Consider the following 20,541-nt stretch of genomic DNA (forward strand, 5'->3'; position numbering starts at 1 on the left):
CTTTTGGAGCCAGACATCTTTTAAAATTTTTTATTGGAGGGAAGAAATAAATATTTATTAACTTCTCCAGACATGCTATTCATTTTACACATATTCTCCCATTTACTTGCTACAGGGAAATCTGTGAAGGAGTCTATATTCCACACCCTCCAAAAAACAAGCAAACAAACACAGAAAAAATGCCTTAGGTGCAAGAAGGTTAAGCAATTTAATGAAGTTACACAGTAAGGAAGCACCAAATCTAGATTTGAATCGCACCTGTTTTTTTTTTATCCCATTTTACCCTTAGTAGACTTAGACCTGAAAAGTTTTTGTCAGTAAACTGCTGTCTTTATTAAAGTAAAATATCTTTTTTTTCTTTTTTTGTATAATTTTGAACAAGTGTCCCTGTTCTTCACTTTAAATAAAATTGTGCAAATTTAAATAGATTTCCCTTTGCTGTTGTTTCTTTCTCTTTTTCTTTCCCTTCTTTTTCTTAGTCTTCATCATTCCTAAATCGATACACCATGGTTTGAGTGCTTTTTTCCTAGAGCATATCTTGCACTTTCAGCAATGTGAACCCTTAGGAGGCTCGGATATAATCTCCCTCATATAGGGAGTGTTTGGCTCCAGCTGAGCATTTAAATAGCCATCAATCTACACCACTCCACTAGCTCACAACTGTACTCAAGCTGGGCCAAATGTTTTAATATTTTATGGCTTCATCATTATTTTCCAAATGTGTACATGTCATAGAGGATATGAGTGGGGAAAGAATAAATGGAAAATAATTATGCTGATTCAGTCTCTCTCCTAATTCTGTGAATAAGTCTAGAAAGCATTACAAAGTATTATACTACATAACATGTAATTTATAACACCTATCATACAAAATACTAAATACATTGATGATTTTTTTTTGTTTCCTTCCTATTTTAATATGTTACATTTTCTAAAGAAAACTCATCAACAAGCTTTAAAGAGGGATAAATAAGAAATGTGTTTCTGGTGATTAAAGACCATCTTTGTCTAAGTGAGGCATATTTAGTTAGAAAAAATGATTTGACCCAGAAAACAATGGAAAACAGATTTGTTACATCACCTTTCATGACCCAGTGCAAAGAATGTAGCTTTTGGAATTGTGACCTTGAGCAACTTAATCAATATAGAATTTTTTCTCATTTATCAAGTGAGGATAATGAAGATGTGCAAATTTATTCTGAAGAAGTAAGCTACATTTCTAAAGTTTTTTGATTTGGCACATAGTAGATATTTAATACATTTTATCCCCCGTTTCTCCCTCTTTCTGCCGCTCTAATTTTGGGGTCATAGTTAAACACAGCTAGAACCTAAATACTTAGAGAACTATTGTGAAAACCATTTATTTTGTTAAAATTCCAGAAGCGTGTTATTTAGCCTCCATATGTTTGAAGTTTTAACAATTTTTTTCCTGTAATTGAGATCTAATCTTACTGCACTGTGGTCAGAAAAGATGACTGGAATGATTTCAATTTTTTTGAATTTTCCAAGACCAGATTTATGGCCCAGGATGTGATCTATTCTGGAGAATGTTCCGTGTGCACTTGAGAAAAAGGTGAAGTTGATTGTTTTGGGGTGAAATGTCCTATAGATATCAATTAGGTCTAGCTGGTCCATTGTGTCATTTAAGGTTTGTGTTTCCTTGTTAATTTTCTGTTTAGTTGATCTATCCATAGTTGTGAGTGGGGTATTAAAGTCTCCCACTATTATTGTGTTACTATTAATTTCCTCTTTCATACTCGTTAGTGTTTGCCGTACATATTGCGGTGCTCCTATGTTGGGTGCATATATATTTATAATTGTTATATCTTCTTCTTTGATTGATCCTTTGATCATTATGTAGTGTCCTTCTTTGTCTCTTTTCACATCCTTTATTTGAAAGTCTATTTTATCTGATATGAGTATTGCGACTCCTGCTTTCTTTTGGTCTCCGTTTGCATGAAATATTTTTTTCCAGCCCTTCACTTTTATGTGTCTCTTGTTTTGAGGTGGGTCTCCTGTAGACAGCATATATAGGGGTCTTGTTTTTGTATCCATTCAGCCAGTCTTTGTCTTTTGGTTGGGGCATTCAACCCATTTACATTTAAGGTAATTATTGATAGGTGTGGTCCCGTTGCCATTTACTTTGTTGTTTTGGGTTCACGTTTATACAACCTTTCTGCATTTCCTGTCTAGAGAAGATCCTTTAGCATTTGCTGAAGAGCTGGTTTGGTGGTGCTGAATTCTCTCAGCTTTTGCTTGTCTGTAAAGCTTTTGAATTCTCCTTCATATCTGAATGAGATCCTTGCTGGATACAGTAATCTAGGTTGTAGGTTATTCTCTTTCATTACTTTCAGGATGTCCTGCCATTCCCTTCTGGCCTGGAGGGTTTCTATTGATAGATCAGCTGTTATCCTTATGGGAATCCCTTTGTGTGTTATTTGTTGTTTTTCCCTTGCTGCTTTTAATATTTGTTCTTTGTGTTTGATCTTTGTTAATTTGATTAATATGTGTCTTGGGGTGTTTCGCCTTGGGTTTATCCTGTTTGGGACTCTCTGGGTTTCTTGTACTTGGGTGGCTATTTCCTTCCCCATTTTAGGGAAGTTTTCAGCTATTATCTCCTCGAGTATTTTCTCATGGCCTTTCTTTTTGTCTTCTTCTTCTGGAACTCCTATGATTCGAATGTTGGGGCGTTTCACAGTGTCCCATAGGTCCCTGAGGTTGTCCTCATTTCTTTTGATCCTTTTTTCTTTTTTCCTCTCTGCTTCATTTATTTCCACCATTTTATCTTCTATCTCACTTATCCTATCTTCTGCCTCCGTTATTCTACTCTTGGTTCCCTCCAGAGTGTTTTTGATCTCATTCATTGCATTATTCATTTTTAATTGACTCTTTTTTATTTCTTCTAGGTCTTTATTAAACAGTTCTTGAATCTTTTCAATCTTTGTTTCCAGGCTATTTATCTGTAACTCCATTTTGTTTTCAAGATTTTGGATCATTTTTATTATCATTATTCTAAATTCTTTTTCAGGTAGATTCCCTATCTCCTCCTCTTTTGTTTGACTTGGTGGGCATTTTTCATGTTCCTTTACCTGTTGGGTATTTCTTTGCCTTTTCATCTTGTTTAGATTGCTGTATCTGGAGTGGGCTTTCTGTATTCTGGAGGTCTGTGGTTCCTTTTTGTTGTGGAGGATTTACCCAGTGGGTGGGGTTAGACGATTGGCTTGTCAAGATTTCCTGGTTAGGGAAGCGTGCGTCAGTGTTCTGGTGCGTGGAACTTGATTTCTTCTCTTTGGAGAGCAATGGAGTGCCCAGTAATGAGTTTTGAGATGGGTCTATGTGTTAGGTGTGACCTTGGGCAGCCTGTATGTTGATGTTCAGGGCTATGTTCCTGCGTTGCTGGAGAATTTGCGTGGTATGTCTTGCTCTAAAACTTATTGGCTCTTGGGTGGTGGTTGGTTTCAGTGTAGGTATGAAGGCTTTTGGACAGTCACTTATTACTTAAAGTTCCATGTAGTCAGGAGTTTTCTGGTGTTCTCAGGTTTTGGGCTTAAGTCTCCTGCCTCTGGATTTCAGTTTTATTCTTCCTGTAGTCTCAGGACTTCTCCAACTATACAGCCCTGATAAGAAAACTTCTAGGTTAATGGCTAAAAGATTCTCCCCCGTTAGGGACACCCAGAGAGGTTCACAGAGTTACATGAAGAAGAGGAGAGGGAGGAGGGAGATAGAGATGAGCAGGAGGAGAAAAAGGGGGACTCAAGAGGGGAGAGACAGATCTACGCAGCTGTCTGTTCCCAGAGTGTTCTCCGTAGCCCAGTCACCTACAAAGATTCATAGAATTGGATTGGGAAGAGAAGGGGAAAGGAGGAAATAGAGGTGTTCTGAGGTAGAAAACAGAGAGTCAAGATTGGGAGAGAATAATCTTCAGTTTAAAAATAGGGCTTCTCTTCTTTTTTTTTTTTTTGTAAGGTTATAGTGTATTGAAAATGAAAATTAAGGAGTAGTAGAGGAGTACTAGAGGACTTTAAAAGAAATAAGAGAAAAAGAAAAATAGAAAATAGAAGAGAAAAAGGAAAGAAAAAAAAGAAGAAAAAAGAAAAAAAAAGAAAGAAAAAGAAAAAAAAAAAAGGAAGAAAGAAAAAAAAAATTTTTTTTTTTTCCCCCTACTTAAAAAATCGTAGAAGTCTATGGAAATGAAAGTTAAGGAGTAATGGGGGAGTAATAGGGGATTTTAAAGGAAAATAAAAGAGAAAAAATAAAAAATAAAAAAAGGAAAAAAAAGAAAAAAAAAAGAAAAAAAAAAAAAGAGAAAAATGTAAAATTGTATCTAGGAGTTTCTCTGGAGCTGTTGCGGTCAGTGTGGGTTCGGCTCAGTTTCAGATAGCTCCTCGTTCCAGCTTACGCTTCTCGATATCTACAGGCCTCTTCCGGTGTAGTCAATGTTTCCTCCTTTCGAAGACAATGGGCTGCTTTTCTGGGTGCCTGATGACCTCAGCTAGCGATCAGAAGTTGTTTCGCGAAGTTTGCTCTGTGTTCAGTTATTCTTTTGATGAATTTGTAGGAGAGAAAGTGATCTCCCCGTCCTACTCCTCCGCCATCTTGGCTCCTATGTTTCCTAATATCAAGAATATTTGAAATTGCATTCAAGCTGAATGTAACTAATTACCTTTAATTTTTGGTTCTCCTACTTCATTTTTATCATAGACTAAAATTGTAATTTAAAAATTATTACTATATTTCCTTAAAACAAAGTTTCAGAATCCCTGAGAGGTCCAGCAATTAACACTCGAAGCTTCCACCGTAGGTTTGATCCCTAGTCAGCAAACTAGGGTCCAGCATGTTGTGTAGCATGGGCAAAAAAAAAAAAAAGTTTCAGTACAGATATCCATGTTAAAAATTTAATATTTGGCTTGTGACAACCGTTATTGCTCTACTAGGAATTATGATTCTAAATCAGAACTTTTGTTTAATGTTAGTTACTACTCTCCTTCTCTGAAACTTTCAGATAATAATATCTCCTATCTTTATGAAGTTTGATCATGCTTAATATCTAAATTGTAGATCACAGAGTAATGCTTACCATGGCTTAGTAGATCCATACAGATAGATTCTAACTTATGCAATGCCAATTTCCTCCAATACCAAGGCAATTTGAATGTGGAGCATCCAAATTAGACATCAAGATTAACATGAGAAACAACATCTCCTCATAAATTCCCTGAAGTCTTGTGACTCTCTTCTACTTATGATCTAACTATTTTTCCCTTATTTAGATATAATTGAAATGTAAGTGTAAGTTTATGATGCACAATATGTTGATTTAATGCATTCATACATTGCAATATGTTATCACCACAGCTTTAGCTAACACTTTTAGCACATCACATATTAAATAATGTGCTTGAATTCTCTTAAGTGTTGGATGGGGCTTATTAGCTGCTAGACACCATCAGAAGGTTTTTAGATAGGGAGTTGGACATTTTGTTGATAATCTCTAATTTTCACTTCTCTTATCAGTCTCCCCATAAAGAAACCTACTAGTCTCTTATGCTGGTGGGAGGAAAAAGGGCCTAAATCCGGCAGCCAGAACTGGAGAACTCAAGCAAGGAAGAGCTTTGGATATCTCATTCTTATTGCCTTTCAATGAATTTTTCCTATTCCCACTGTGGTTCTCTCACCCACAAGCACAGCTCACCTCAGTGTCCCTGAGCCCAGATTTTATCCAGAAAGTAAACTTCTGCTTATATGGGAGAAGGTGGTTTTTGAGAGACTTGGTTTCTGGGAGGACGTCTAAGGATCTAGTTATCTTGATGAGCCAGGTATGCCTCCTGCATAGCCCAAATTCTAATGCTTAGATTTCATTTTCTCTTACTTGCTAAATCAATTAGCATAGGTCTGCTTGGTTTCTTATAAAATTTTGTAATCTCTTTCATTATTCACTGCTTCTGGCCTTCTCTACCAATCCTTAGTTATACAAAATTCCCCAGATACCTCATCCTGAGACTCTGTTTAATTTGGAGAACTGAAAATTCTCTTTCAACCAAGAGTAGCAGTTTGCTGGAATGAAGAACACTCCATATGATTCTCTCATGTTAACCATCTTATTTTTGTTTGTGTGTTAGATGGTTTAGTTCAAGCCAGTTTACTAAATAAATAATTTAAAATCTGCTTTCCTTCTGAAATGTGTATATCTTTGGAAATAAATCTGTGTACATATTACATACTCCAGATTTTTCTTTCCTTTTTCTCAATTGAGTATATTATTAAAAAGAAAAGATGAAATTCTGGCTTTTTAAATATTCACAAGTATTTGGACAAGCAACTCAATCAGGTACATTTCATATGTCAAATTGCATGATTAATAGTGGAAATTCTGGAACCATACAGATCAGTGTTCAAGTCTGAGTACCAGAGCCCTTGCTGGCACAGTTAGTTTTGTCTTTGTACAAGTTAGGCAAAGGGGTTTCCCAGGTGGCATAGTGGTTAAGATCCTACCTTCAATGCAGGAGACGCAGGTTTGATCCATGGGTTGGGAAGATCCCCTGAAGTAGGAAATGGCAACACACTCCAGTATTCCCATCTGCAAAATTCCATGGACAGAGGAACCTGGACGTGTACAGAGTTGGACACAACTGTGCATGCATACAACTTACAGCAACAAATTAAGCAAAGGTATTCCCTCTGAGTGGAGGCATCCCCAAGAGAGAAGGGGTCAGGAGAGGAATGGGGTTGGATTTAGTTTCCTGTCAAAGACACATTTAAAGATAAGAATACCAAGAAAAGCATTGGATAGCTGAAAGATAGCCCACCCACCATGTATATTAATATATAGCATAATCAACTCTGACGTATTAGATATTAAATGGAATATAATACACTTCTGCCATTGTCAACCTAGATCACTATTTGATATGCAATTTACACTGAAATGATGCAGAATGAAATTTCTGCTTCAATTTCTTGGCTTTTAACACAAAGCACGATATTTTACAGATGTCTAACTTTTGAATTTTAATTTGTATGCTGCTTTCTCTGAACAAAGACTGACATAAAAAAGTTGCTCTTTCATAAAAGAATAATTCCGTAATGAGCACATAAAGGATCATATGCAATGCAATTTTTTCTTAAAAAACATGTCTAGTTCTATCAAATATGGTTGTTCCTATAAGTATTTCAGAATTTGCAGGTAAATATATAAAAAGAAGGACTTGGCAGCAAAGATCCATATTTTTCTTTTTAAGTTTAGCTGATTGGGAAGAAATGTTTAATGATTCTGATCTTGATTCTAGTTCTTCAGAAACCCTGTCAGCTTTTCTTATGCTTTACTTTCCTCATTATCTATTTGTCACTTAGGCCCAGTGACTTTTTTTGTTTTGATTTTCTTCTTCTTTCTGCCTTGTTATTCTTATTTCACCTTACTTACCTATATAAGATGTTACTATCATTCCTATACTCTTTTCCACATCCCTTAAGATTCCACTATGGCTTGTTCATCTTTGCTGCTTTCTTTCATAGCCTCTTTCTCATAGATCCAAATTAATGCCAATAACATTGAAGAGAAAAGCCATGTTCTTTCATATTACTGCATGAATTGTAAAGAGACGCTTTTATATGGATGACTAAACTACATATTAATGCCTTAAAGCCTTTTTTATTGTGGATGATGACATGTATGGAATAATTCTGGGATTTCTCTACATTTAAATAATAGTTTTATTAAGAAAAAATCTACATATCTTAAAATTCACTCCCTTAATATATTCAACTCAGTGTTTTTTGGTATATTCACAGAGTTGTGCAGTAATTACCACTATCAATAATAATAGAGAATTTTTATTAGCCTGCCTGCACAGCCATATACCCACTAGCAGTAACTTCCCATCTCCGTTTCCCACTTCCCACTGGAAAACATGAATCTATGTTTTGACTATATGGATTTGCCTGCTCTAGACAATTCATATCAGTGAAACCATACAATATTTGACCTTTTTTGTTTGAAAGTGATTTGTTATATTTTTTTTCTCATATAATCACTTTTTAAAGTTTCACTGACTGACACTAGTCAGTGAAATTCTTTTTTAAAAAAATTCAGTTTTTATTGAAAAAACTGCCTTCACTTTCTGCCCTCATGTAAACACCATAATTTTAATATCTATCTCTGCTATAACAAATTTGCATTTATTTGGGAGGCAGTTTCCACTATTTCTGTTGATGGTTTCTTTTTTGATCCATTTCTTACTTGTTCAGATGTATTTTGCCTTAGACTTGGACACTTCCTCATCCATAGAGGGCTTCCCTCATATCTCAGTTGGTAAAGAATCCACCTTCAATGCAGAGGACCCCAGTTCCATTCCTGGGTCAGGAAGATCCGCTGGAGAAGAGATAAGCTTACCCACTCCAGTATTCTTGGGCTTCCATGGTGGCTCAACTGCTAAAGAATCTGCCTGCAATGCGAAGACCTGGGTTCAATCCCTGGGTTGGGAAGATCCCCTGGAGAAGGGAAAGGCTATCCACTCAAGTATTCTGTCTGGACAATTCCATGGACAGTTCCATGGACCCCGTATAGTCCACAGGGTCTCAAACAGTGGGGCATGACTGAGCAACTTTCACTTCACTTCACTTCACCCATAGAAGCCACTTCCTTTAATTTTTATACTCAAAGCCATCCATTGAATGGTTCACTTTGATGTTATCCTCATAGAAGCTCAGAATTGACTTCTCTTGAAAGCTAGTATCTGCCTTAGTGCATCTGTTCTTCTGGCTTCTTAATTTCACTTAGCTCCCAGATCTTTCCTCCCACTTGCCACCTTATTGTGACACTTTCCTGCTCCTGGGCTACTTAGGTAACTTTGCTCCACAAGATATTCTGACACATCTGCTTGCATAATACCCAACACTAGTTTAATGCTCACTTATCTATTGCTCTGCATCAGCCTGTCAATAGCTGTCTGTTCCTTTGGACTTGGAATTGCCACTACTTACATGGCATCTTAATCACAGTTTGACAGCTTGGTTTTGTCCAGAATTAAAATATTTATGTAAAATTTTGCTTTTATTTAAATACCACTTTTTGTGTATATTCCTCACCAAAATTAACCTTAGGTTTTTTTTTCTTAGGATATATTGTTCCAAATTTCTGCCCTAATTATTGCAGTTTCCCCCATTCTGATCAGTGTTATAATACTATTTCCCATCAGCATGTATTGTCCAGTTAATTTTCACCTCAGTGTATGAGTTATTTCACTTAATACCTAGACTCTGGGTGTGGTTTATATTCCAGTTATTTCAATTCCAGGTTCCATAATGTTTTCTATGTTGCACATTCAACTTGTTCTATTTATAATCTTACTTCAATGGTTCATTTAATAAAAATTTCCTTTTTTTCTATTAATTCTCAAACTTTTATTCTTCTTTAACTTTTTCTCAATTGTTATTTCAGTTCAATCCTAAAATTTAATATTTTAGCATAAGCATTTTGATAGTATTTATCATTGTTTATCTTTTAAAAAATCAGTTCAATTCAGTTCAATTGCTCAATTGTGTCTGACTCTGTGACCCATGGACGCCAGGCTTCCCTGTACATTGCTAACTCCTAGATCTTGCTCAAATTCATGTCCATCGAGTTGGTGATGCCATCCAACTGTCTCATCCTCTTTTGTCCCCTTCTCCTCCTACATTGGATCTTTTACAGCATCAGGGTCTTTTCAAATGAGTCAGTTCTTCGCATCAGGTAGACAAAGTATTGGAGTTTCAGCTTCAGCATCAGTCCTTCCAATGAATAATCAGGACTGATTCCCTTTAGGATTGGATGGTTTGACCTCCTTGCAGTCCAAGGGACTCTCAAGACTCTTCTCCAACACCACAGTTCAAAACCATCAATTCTTCGGCACTCAGCTTTTTTTATAGTCCAACTTGCACATCCATAAATGACTACTGGAAAAACCATAGCTTTGATTAGATGGACCTTCATTGGCAAAGTAATGTCTCTGCTTTTTTAATATGCTGTCTAGGTTGGTGATAGCTTTTCTTCCAAGGAGCAAGTGTGTTTTAATTTCATGGCTGCAGTCACCATTGGTAGTGGTTTTGGAGACCCAAAAAATAAAGTCTGCCACTGTTTCCACTGTTTCTCCATCTATTTGCCATGAAGTGATGGGACCAGATGCCATGATCTTTGTTTTTAGAATGTTGAATTTTAAGCCAGTTTTTTCACTCTCCTCTTTCACTTTCATCAAGAAGCTCTGTAGTTCCTCTTTACTTTTAAAATATACATGCTTTAAAATTTATCACAGTTTTATTGCATGCCTGCCATAGCCCAGGGGATTTCCTAGGAGCTAGAGATACAGAGACAAGTTGAAAACACAGCACTTTCATATGAGCAAGAGTATTCAAGCACACTCAGAACTTCACTATTAACATAAGCTATTCCTTTTGACTAGACTATACATAAATGTACACATATAACAAAAAAGAGAAATCATCACCTCAATTAAGGCATACTTTGATGAGATCAATGTGTATTTTTAAATAAGCTCTCCCTTATCTTGCTTTCAAATAAGCTGATATAAAGATCCCTACATTATTAATTGTGAGGGAAAACAATAGTAATTTTTAGGATTTGTTCATGAGAGGAAAGTGACAGCTTGTTAGACATTTACAATAATAACCCTTTTTATCCTACAAAATAATCTAAATCTCCATTTAGAGATCTCCTTTAATAAATGTGTGCCCAGGATATTAGATTTCTATTCTCAGTGAGCTTTCACAAGTGAAATCCAACATACTTTTTCTGGTAGAAAATGCATCTGCTTTCTAATCAGAAAAAGAATGAGTGAGAGAACAGAAATGAAAATGTGGTCTAGTGCCACCTCTGAATGGCTCTTATGATATGATATGCCTTCCTGGAAAGAAAAAAAAAGATAATGAAAAGAAAATTTGCTGAGATATACATAGGTTTAGAAATGAGATGCTACTCAGAATTATTCTTGATATTTTTATAAACAACAAGCAGCAGAATAAATATACAAAGAGAAGACAATTTATTAATATTTGGTATAGAGTAATCTTACATCCTGGTTTGCTGTAAATAGTCCTGGTTTAGAAACATTATCTAGTATCTTCAATGTATGTGTCTTTCCCTCATGCTCTTTCAAAACTGTCCCAAACTGGGTAATAAATTATACACTAATTACACAAAATGGCACTTAGAATGATACAACTACTTTTAAGCCAATAGTTTTGATCATTACTAATTTTTTCTTTGCTCTCATATTTTTAAAGTCTGAGTAGAAATAAATTATTTTTAAAAAGAATTTTGCTCAGTGTTCCCACATTTTCTGGAATGGTCCTAGCTTTGGGTACTTCCAAAGAGAGGAGCATGAAATGTTTTCATCCTATTCTGATACAAGTTATAAACATGTATTTTTATTGTACTGTCCATTAAAATTTTTCTCCTACTGTTTTCTAGATATGATTAGAAATGAATCCCATTTCAGTAATGTTCTCCCTTGTACGCAGAATGGGTTAGATATAAACAAAACAGCTGGTTAACGTGATTTGTTTCAGTTTACAGTAAATAATTTACAAGAAAACGACTAGAGATGGTGAATTCTAATTGAAAATAAATTGTAGATGTGCTATTGATAATATATTTATTCAAATCTTGGGTCTACTAATATTAGCTCTATAATTCTGTGCAAATTATTTAATATTTAAGATCCTTATTTTCCTTATAGTCTTAAAAAAAGTAATACCTCCCTTACAGAGCTGATATGAGAGATAGAAATGACTGTAAATTTCTTAGTATGGAGGAACTCATTAAATTTCTGGTCTTTAGCGACAAATGTCAGTCTGCTTTTTTTGGGTTAGAGTCATGTTCTATATCTAATTCAATTGCAAATTCAATGCACTCTCCCATGATATGACACTGAACCCAGGGCAGGAGGAGAAGATGTGGACATCTGAAATTAAAGAAGAGTTCTCCCTTACTCTTTCTGCCCTTCAGAAATGGGCCCTCAGTTTCTTATCTCCTCAGTGTCCAAGCACCCCCAAGTCAGGTGGTAACAGCTGGAATGGGAGCAAACTTATGGATGTTCCCTTTCCTAGAGTTGAGGAAGGACATTCTTCACTTACTCCTGAGCATTCGGTTCAGTTCAGTTCAGTTGCTCAGTCGTGTCCGACTCTTTGCGACCCCATGAATCGCAGCACGCCAGGCCTCCCTGTCCATCACAAACTCCCAGAGTTTACTCAAACTCATGCCCATTGAGTCGGTGATGCCATCCAGCCATCTCATCCTCTGTCGTCCCCTTCTCCTCCTGCCTCCAACCCCTCCCAGCATTACAGTCTTTTCCAACGAGTCAGCTCTTCTCATGAGGTGGCCAAAGTATTGGAGTTTCAGCTTTAGCATTAGTCCTTCCAAAGAACACCCAGGACTGATCTCCTTTAGGATGGACTGGTTGGATCTCCTTGCAGTCCAAGGGACTCTCAAGAGTTTTCTCCAACACCATAGTTCAAAAGCATCAATTTTTCGGCCCTCAGCTTTCTTCACAGTCCAACTCTCACATCCATCCATGACCACTGGAAAAACCACAGCCTTGACTAGATGGACCTTTGTTGGCAAAGTAATGTCTCTGCTTTTCAATATGCTTTCTAGGTTGGTCATAACTTTCCTGCCAAGGAGTAAGCATCTTTTAATTTCATGGCTGCAGTCACCATCTGCAGTGATTTTGGAGCCCAAAAAAATAAAGTCTGACACTGTTTCCACTGTCTCCCCATCTATTTCCCATGAGGTAATGGGACCAGATGCCATGATCTTAGTTTTCTGAATGTTGAGCTTTAAGCCAACTTTTTCACTCTCCTCTTTCACTTTCATCAAGAGGCTCTTTAGCTCTTCTTCACTTTCTGCCATCAGGGTGGTGTCATCTGCATATCTGAGGTTATTGATATTTCTCCCAGCAATCTTGATTTCAGCTTGTGCTTCTTCCAGCCCAGTGTTTTTCATGATGTACTCTGCATATAAATTAAATAAGCAGGGTGACAATATACAGCATTGACGTACTCCTTTTCCTATTTGGAACCAGTCTGTTGTTCCATGTCCATGCTTGAAATGATTGTTCAAAGACCTCCTTCATCCTTGAGTAACAGGCAAGAGGAGTCTCTCCCACAGTATGGTAAGTTGTGCCCTCTACTCAGACTCTCTCCTACCTCTGCCAGCAGAACTGCAATGGAACTCCATGTGGAGTTAAGCTACTCAGAGGTGATGCAGCAAAAGGACCCCTCAATTAGAAATCTAAAAAATTATTCTGCTTTTATCACAGATTTTCACTTATTTTTCTACCTTGAGCAATCTTTTTCAAGAGTGGGTCATTTTTTAATTATTATTATTATTGTTTTTTCCCCCCTACATGCTTAAGATCTACTTAAACATCGCAAAGTAGGAACTACTTTTATCTTTTTTTCCCATGAAGACATCAGGAGTCTAAATCCTGAGCTTCTGATTTTGGTTACTGAACAGATTGTGATGCTACCAACTGAGATTAAAGTGAAAGTTGCTCAGTCATGTCTGACTCTTTGCAAACCCATAGTCTGTAGTCCATGGAACTGTCCAGGCCAGAATACTGGAGTGGGTGCAGCCTTTCCTTTTTCCAGGAGATCTTCCCTACCCAGGGATTGAACCCCGGTCTCCCGCATTGCAGACAGATTCTTTGCCAGCTAAGCCACCCAGGAAGCCCAAGAATACTGGAGTGGGGAGCCCATCACTTCTCCAGCAGATCTTCCTGACCCAGGAATCCAACCAGGATCTCCTGCATTGCAGGTGGATTCTTTACCAACTGAACTATCAGGGAAGCCCAACTAAGGTGAGGGGGAGAAAATAATAACTGTTTTTACAAAGGATAAAATTGAAGCTCATGTGCATTTATGAGTTTAGAATTCCATGGAGCTTCTTGGCTGGAGGTACCTATATATTTTTTAAAGTTTCAGTTTTATAAGGCTTTTATCATCTAGGATCGTTCTATCTATGTAATTACTGCTTTAGACTATTACAACATAGACATAAGTTAAAAATAAGTTCTTACATAAGTTGGTCAAACCATTTTCTGGCTCTCATAATTGCTAGACTTTAGCTGAGCTTATCAATTTTATTAAACTAGCTATCTTTGCAAAAATCAATATACATGGCTTTGTCTCATCCAGCACAATCAGTGCTGGAGTCCTATACTCAGTTAATGGTGAAGAAATATTTAACTATTGACAAGAATTTGAATTTGATACCTCTACAAATAAATTAACAATGTCAAGAACATATTTCATCAGGATAAATCTCTTCAAGCAGTAGTAATTAGTATGGTGTACATCTGAATTTTGGTATGCATTTTGTTTCTACTAATAATTGCCAGAACTACTTTTTAAAATCTGTGATAAGTAAGATTTCACTCTGAACCCTGAGTCATTAAAATACAATATTTTAGAGATTAAATAATATACAAAAATCTAATTTATGTCACAAATCCGGTGACATAAACTGACAGTTCTTGAACTTAAGAAAATTATGATAGATGAAAAGGTCACTGATGAGTTATTATTACAGAAATGTGTAAGATCTGAAAAACCAAACCAAAATTCTCATTCTGTGTAAATGAATGATCTTTCCAACCTAGGAATTACTTCAACATAAGTCACGAGGTAATATTCCATACATATTAGGAGGATAACAGCAGAGGCTCTAAAAAAATCGTGTTAAAAATTTTGAGGAGAAAATAATCTCCCCCTCTATCCCCAAGCATGTGGGTGATCACCTTGCTTTCTTTGATCTGGCAGTCTTAGTTTACTAATGTCTAGGGCTATTTTGGAAATAAATGAGAATAATCTCAACTTCATCCAAAGTGAAAGGAAAGGATAGAATCAGACTTTTTATTAGGTAGAAATCATTGTCTTTGGGAGATCAGATAACATGTCTACTTCATAAATCAACTCCCTTTAAAAGACATAGATTAGCACAGTATTTTTCCCATACAGTAATTTACTCTTAGGATAAAATACAAAAGCATCAATTATAAATGTTAACCCAGATAAAAAGAATAAAATATAAAATCAAAAGTAGCTGTTAGTATTTTATGTAGTTTGCAGACAGGTAATTTTATCTATACTGGAGATCCAACTATACAATTAAAACCAAAAAAAAAGTCAAAGAAAAATCCAAAAAAAATTCATTGATAAAATATAAGAATAAGAAATAACAGAAGTATCATTTTATGAAATCTTCAGGCAATCCAGAAATGTATAATCCTAAATTTATTTCCTCATTGGCTTAATTAAAAACATCTAGGAAAGTCACTTCCCTTGTGGTCCAGTGGTTAAGATTCTGCTCCTCTGCTATAAGGGGAGTGGGTTTGATCCCTGGTTGGGAAACTAAGATCCTGTATGCTGCACAGTGGGGCTAATTTTTCTTTTTTTTTAAATCCAGGAAATGCCCTTCTTGCTTTCTTATTCAATATTATATTTTTATATGTAACATCGATGCACTTTAGTCACTCCTGGTAGCCTGTACAACTTCTAAAAACTAGCCGACAAAGTATTAGAGAAGCAAGATGTGAGAAATCCAAGAAAGCTGCACAAGTTTGTGCTGTCTGGTATATAACTATAGGAATTAGAAGCCAAATTATATTTTAGATGATTATATTATCTCATTCTACTTAGCAAATCTGCTGCTGTTTTTCTACAAGATTTTATGCCTATGGGGAAAGCACAAGAATAACCTAACTTTCATTAAGATATGTGTACTCTTTTCATATTATTATTTTATCACATATTATTCCCTTCTTATAAATATATAATTTGAAAGTATTTTCCACTTCTTCATATTTGATATTGTATGTTCTTGGGACTATAGCATTATATTTTAATTCTCTATTTGAGAAGAAAAAAAGTCCATCTTTAAGCAGAGATTAATAACTATGTTTTTACTTTCCAGAATCTCCAAATAAATATAACCAGAAGAGGACTTCATTTAATTTTGTTCTTGTTTGTTTTAAAGATAACTTTGAGACTAATAATCTTCTCTATCCAAAAAATCTTACTTTGTGAACGAGTAAAAAAATAAAATAAAACCATGTGCTCAGATATAGTGTACAAGTGACATTTATAAAATAATTACAGGCACCCACCAGGTGAAATTTATCACATATATCAGAACAACAATAAAACAATTCAGATAGAAAGCAGATAGGAACACCATTTGCAACAAGCTTAACATCAAGTATGAGTAATAAAGATTATGCCCCAAACAATAAATGGATTTTAGAAGTAATGAATATCATTGTTTTTCTGTTCCAACCAGCTGTAAGCTGAAGCTCTACCTGAACTTGAAGAGAAAAATCAATGGTGGCAGGTTTGGAATTGATAAGGGTAAACCCTCAACCTGAAGTAGAGTCACAAGACTGAGTGAGAAAAATTTTGGAAGAACAGACAAAACATAATACTGGTGTTTATTTGGTATAATATTTAAAATTGGTGTAATATTTAAAACACTGAAGACATTGTCATACTCTATTCTGCATCAAAAGCATGTTAAAGGTAATTTTTAAAATCTTTCACATATAAAGGAAATTTGCCACCACAAAACCCAGAAAAATAACTAGAAGAGGGCACTTAGGGAGTGAACAGTCATCTTTTTGTCACAAGAAACTGAAACACGAACTCCAAAAATGCACATAGATATCTTTCCCCTAGATCCAGTTAAGCAAAGGGACTAATATTTGTTGACCCACCACTGAGAAAAGATAATGTGGCTTTATCAATTTCCTATCAGTGCTGTTAAAAAATTGCAACATATTTAGTGGCATAAGAGCACACAAAGTCACTGTATTGCAAGTTCTAGAGGTTAGAAGTCCAAAATAAGTCTTACTAGGGTAAGAGTGAAGTACTGGCGCATTCTGGAGGAGAGAATATATTTCTTGCCTTTTCCAGCTTCTACAGTCTGCATATCTTCCCGGCTCATGGCTGCATCACTCATTTCTACTTCTATTGTCATATCTCCTTTTGTTATTCTGAACTTCTTCTCTCCTTCTTTAGAAGGACATTTCTGATTACATTGGGTCCACCAGAAAATTCCCCACATTAGAAGATACTTAAACATAATCACACTCGCTAGTAAAGTAATGCTCAAAATTCTCCAAGCCTGGCTTCAGCAATACGTGAACCGTGAACTTCCAGATGTTCAAGCTGGTTTTAGAAAAGGCAGAGGAACCAGAGATCAAATTGCCAACATCTGCTGGATCATCAAAAAAGCAAGAGAGTTCAAGAAAAATATCTATTTCTGATTTACTGACTACGCCAAAGCCTTCGACTGTGTGGATCACAATAAACTGGAAAATTCTGAAAGAGATGGGAATACCAGACCACCTGACCTGCCTCTTGAGAAACCTGTATGCAGGTCAGGAAGCAACAGTTAGAACTAGACATGGAACAACAGACTGGTTCCAAAGAGGAAAAGGAGGACGTCAAGGGTGTATATTGTCACCCTGCTTATTTAACTTATATGCAGAGTACACCATGAAAAATGCTGGGCTGGAAGAAGCACAAGCTGGAATCAAGAGTGCTGGGAGAAATATCAATAACCTCAGATATGCAGATGACACCACTCTTATGGCAGAAAATGAAGAGGAACTAAAAAGCCTCTTGATGAATGTGAAAGAGGAGAGTGAAAAGGTTGGCTTAAAGCTTAACATTCAGAGGACTAAGATCATGGCATCTGGTCCCATCACTTCATGGGAAATAGATGGGGAGACAGTGGAAACAGTGTCAGACTTTATTTTTGGGGGCTCCAAAATCACTGCAGATGGTGATTGCAGCCTTGAAATTTAAAGACACTAACTCCTTGGAAGGAAAGTTATGACCAACCTAGATTAAAAAGCAGAGACATTACTTTGCCAACAAAGGTCCATCTGGTCAAGGCTACAGTTTTCCCAGTGGTCATGATGTGAGAGGTGGACAGTGAGGTATGGATGTGAGAGTTGGACTGTGAAGAAAGCTGAGCGCCGAAAAATTGATGCTTTTGAACTGTGGTGTTGGAGAAGACTCTTGAGAGTCCCTTGGACTGCAAGGAAATCCAACCAGTCCATCCTAAAGGAGATCAGTCCTGGGTGTTCATTGGAAGGACTAATGCTGAAGCTGAAACTCCAGTACTTTGGCCGCCTCATGCCAAGAGTTGTCTCATTGGAAAAGACCCTGATGCTGGAGGGATTGGGGGCAGGAGGAGAAAGGGACGACAGAGGGTGAGATGGTTGGATGGCATCACCAACTCGATGGACATGAGTTTGAGTAAACTCCGACACTTGGTGATGGACAGAGAGGCCTGGCGTGCTGTGATTCATGGGGTCACAAGGAGTCGGACACGACTGAGCGACTGAACTGAACTGAACTGAAACATAATCACATCTGTTGAGTCCCTTCTGCCAGATAAGGTAGCCACAGGTTCCAGGGGTTGGGTGACTATTTCAAGGAAGGAAAATTACCTATCATAAGGGTACAGAACTTTTTCAAAGAAAGTGAAAATTTATTATACTGTTAGAACCTAACTGCATTGTTAGTGTCCTCTATTTTACATTTTCCCTACTTAGGATTAGCAATCCTAAAGTCTTTTTGATTTTTTCCTAGAAAAATGCCTTTTTCCTTGCAAGCCCACATCTGCAATCCAGCACCACTTCTAGTCCTTAGTAGAAGTGTCTAAAGCTTTCCCTAGTCACAATTGTTTTTCCTTGCCTGACTCTGAGTTTCTGATTCCTCTTCTCTACTGGCCATTAACTAGCTGCTGAATCCCAAGATTTTAAAATATTAAAATTGAATACCATGTATTATTTTATGTCTTCAAATTTTTCTTGTCTGTCTCTGTATATATTTCAAAAGGTGACAGCTATTTAAGCCTTGGGCTTAGTTTTACATATTGAAATTCTAAAATTCCTCATTTGTTCCTGAGTTCTAGTATTTAGCTTAAGGTCCTCTGACTATAGGCTGCACAGGGTAATCATTGCCCTGCATGCATCTCATTATGCTATTTCTAAATAACCTGGGAGTTGAAACAATCGACTCCATCTGCTGCCAGAGATCCTTGAAAATATACAGGCAGTCTTAAAAAAATTTGTGCTAGAGAAATTTGAATATTAAGTTTAAATATCTTAAATACAGATAATTTGAAAGTTATGTTTTCTATGTTTACTTGTTAATTTGAATGGACTCATTAACAAAAGCCTAGCTAATAGTCTACATCCAGTTTTGGATTTCTGTGCCTATGCTTTATTATAAAATTTTATAGCTCTATTTAAAAAAAAATTATAATTGCTGTGATGACCATCTGCTTAATTACCCTCACACTTAATGAAAGATTTAATATGCCAAATATGAATATTAACTTGTGTGCATGTGTGTGAGTGTCTGTGTGTAAAATTTATTCCTTTTCAGTTCCAAAGTATAAAAAGTAATTGCTGACTAAACAATAAGGAAATTGATACTTGGAAATATGTGTGTGTTTCCCATAAGACTCTAAGTCTTTTGCAGAACATTTTTTTCAATGTTATTGATTTGTTTGAATAACATACCAAGAAAATAGAATGAAAATTATTTTTGGCTGTGGTTATATTTGTGTAGAAGAATGTTTTGTTTTCTATTAGCAAATACTATTTTCAGAGAAATTCAAATTATAGAAAGATATATTCATTTTAGGCGGAATAATAAAGTACAAGTAATTTGTTGAGAGGATTTTTATTTTTTTTTGTACACACACACATAAATCAATCAAATTTTAAAATATTTAAAACAACAGTTAAAAAGTTACCATTGAAATATTTTACTGCTCCTACTTAGTAATTCCAATTTATTTCATGACAAATTTAAAATAGAGACTATTTGGAGGCAAAGGATTCCATCGATGGCAAATGACAGAGTCAGATAAGAAGACAGCTTTTGGTTATCAAGATGGTGACGTAAATTGTTCCTGAGTGTGGTCTGCCTCATGAAAGGGCCAACTAGGAGTTAGCTATGGAGAAGACACCATTGTGAAGATCGAAGAACCAAGGAATGAGGCTAACATCATTCTCAATGGTGAAAGTTTGCTATAAGTTCCTCTAAAATCAGGAAGAAGACAAGCATGTCTAGTCCTAATACTTTTATTCAACATAGTATTGGGAGTCCTAGCCATAGGAATCAAACAAGAAGATGAAATGAAAGATATCTAAACTGGAAAGGGAGAAATATTACTGTCACTGATTGTAGAAGACATGCCACTCTACATAGAAAATCCTAAAGATCCCAGCACAAAAAAAAGAAAAAAAAAACATTACTAGAGCTCATTAATGAATTCAGTAAAGTTGCAGGATACAAGTTAACATACAGAAATATGTTGCATTCTATACACTAACAACAAACCATAAGAAAAAGAAATTAAAGAATTTATATCATTAACAGTCCCATCAAAAAAAAAAAAAAATACCTGGGAATATATGTAACTAAAGAGGTAAAAGATATTTACTCAGAAAATTATAAGGAACTGATGAA

Source organism: Cervus elaphus, chromosome 15 (assembly GCF_910594005.1).
Source record: "Cervus elaphus chromosome 15, mCerEla1.1, whole genome shotgun sequence".
Classification (NCBI taxonomy): Eukaryota; Metazoa; Chordata; class Mammalia; order Artiodactyla; family Cervidae; genus Cervus; species Cervus elaphus.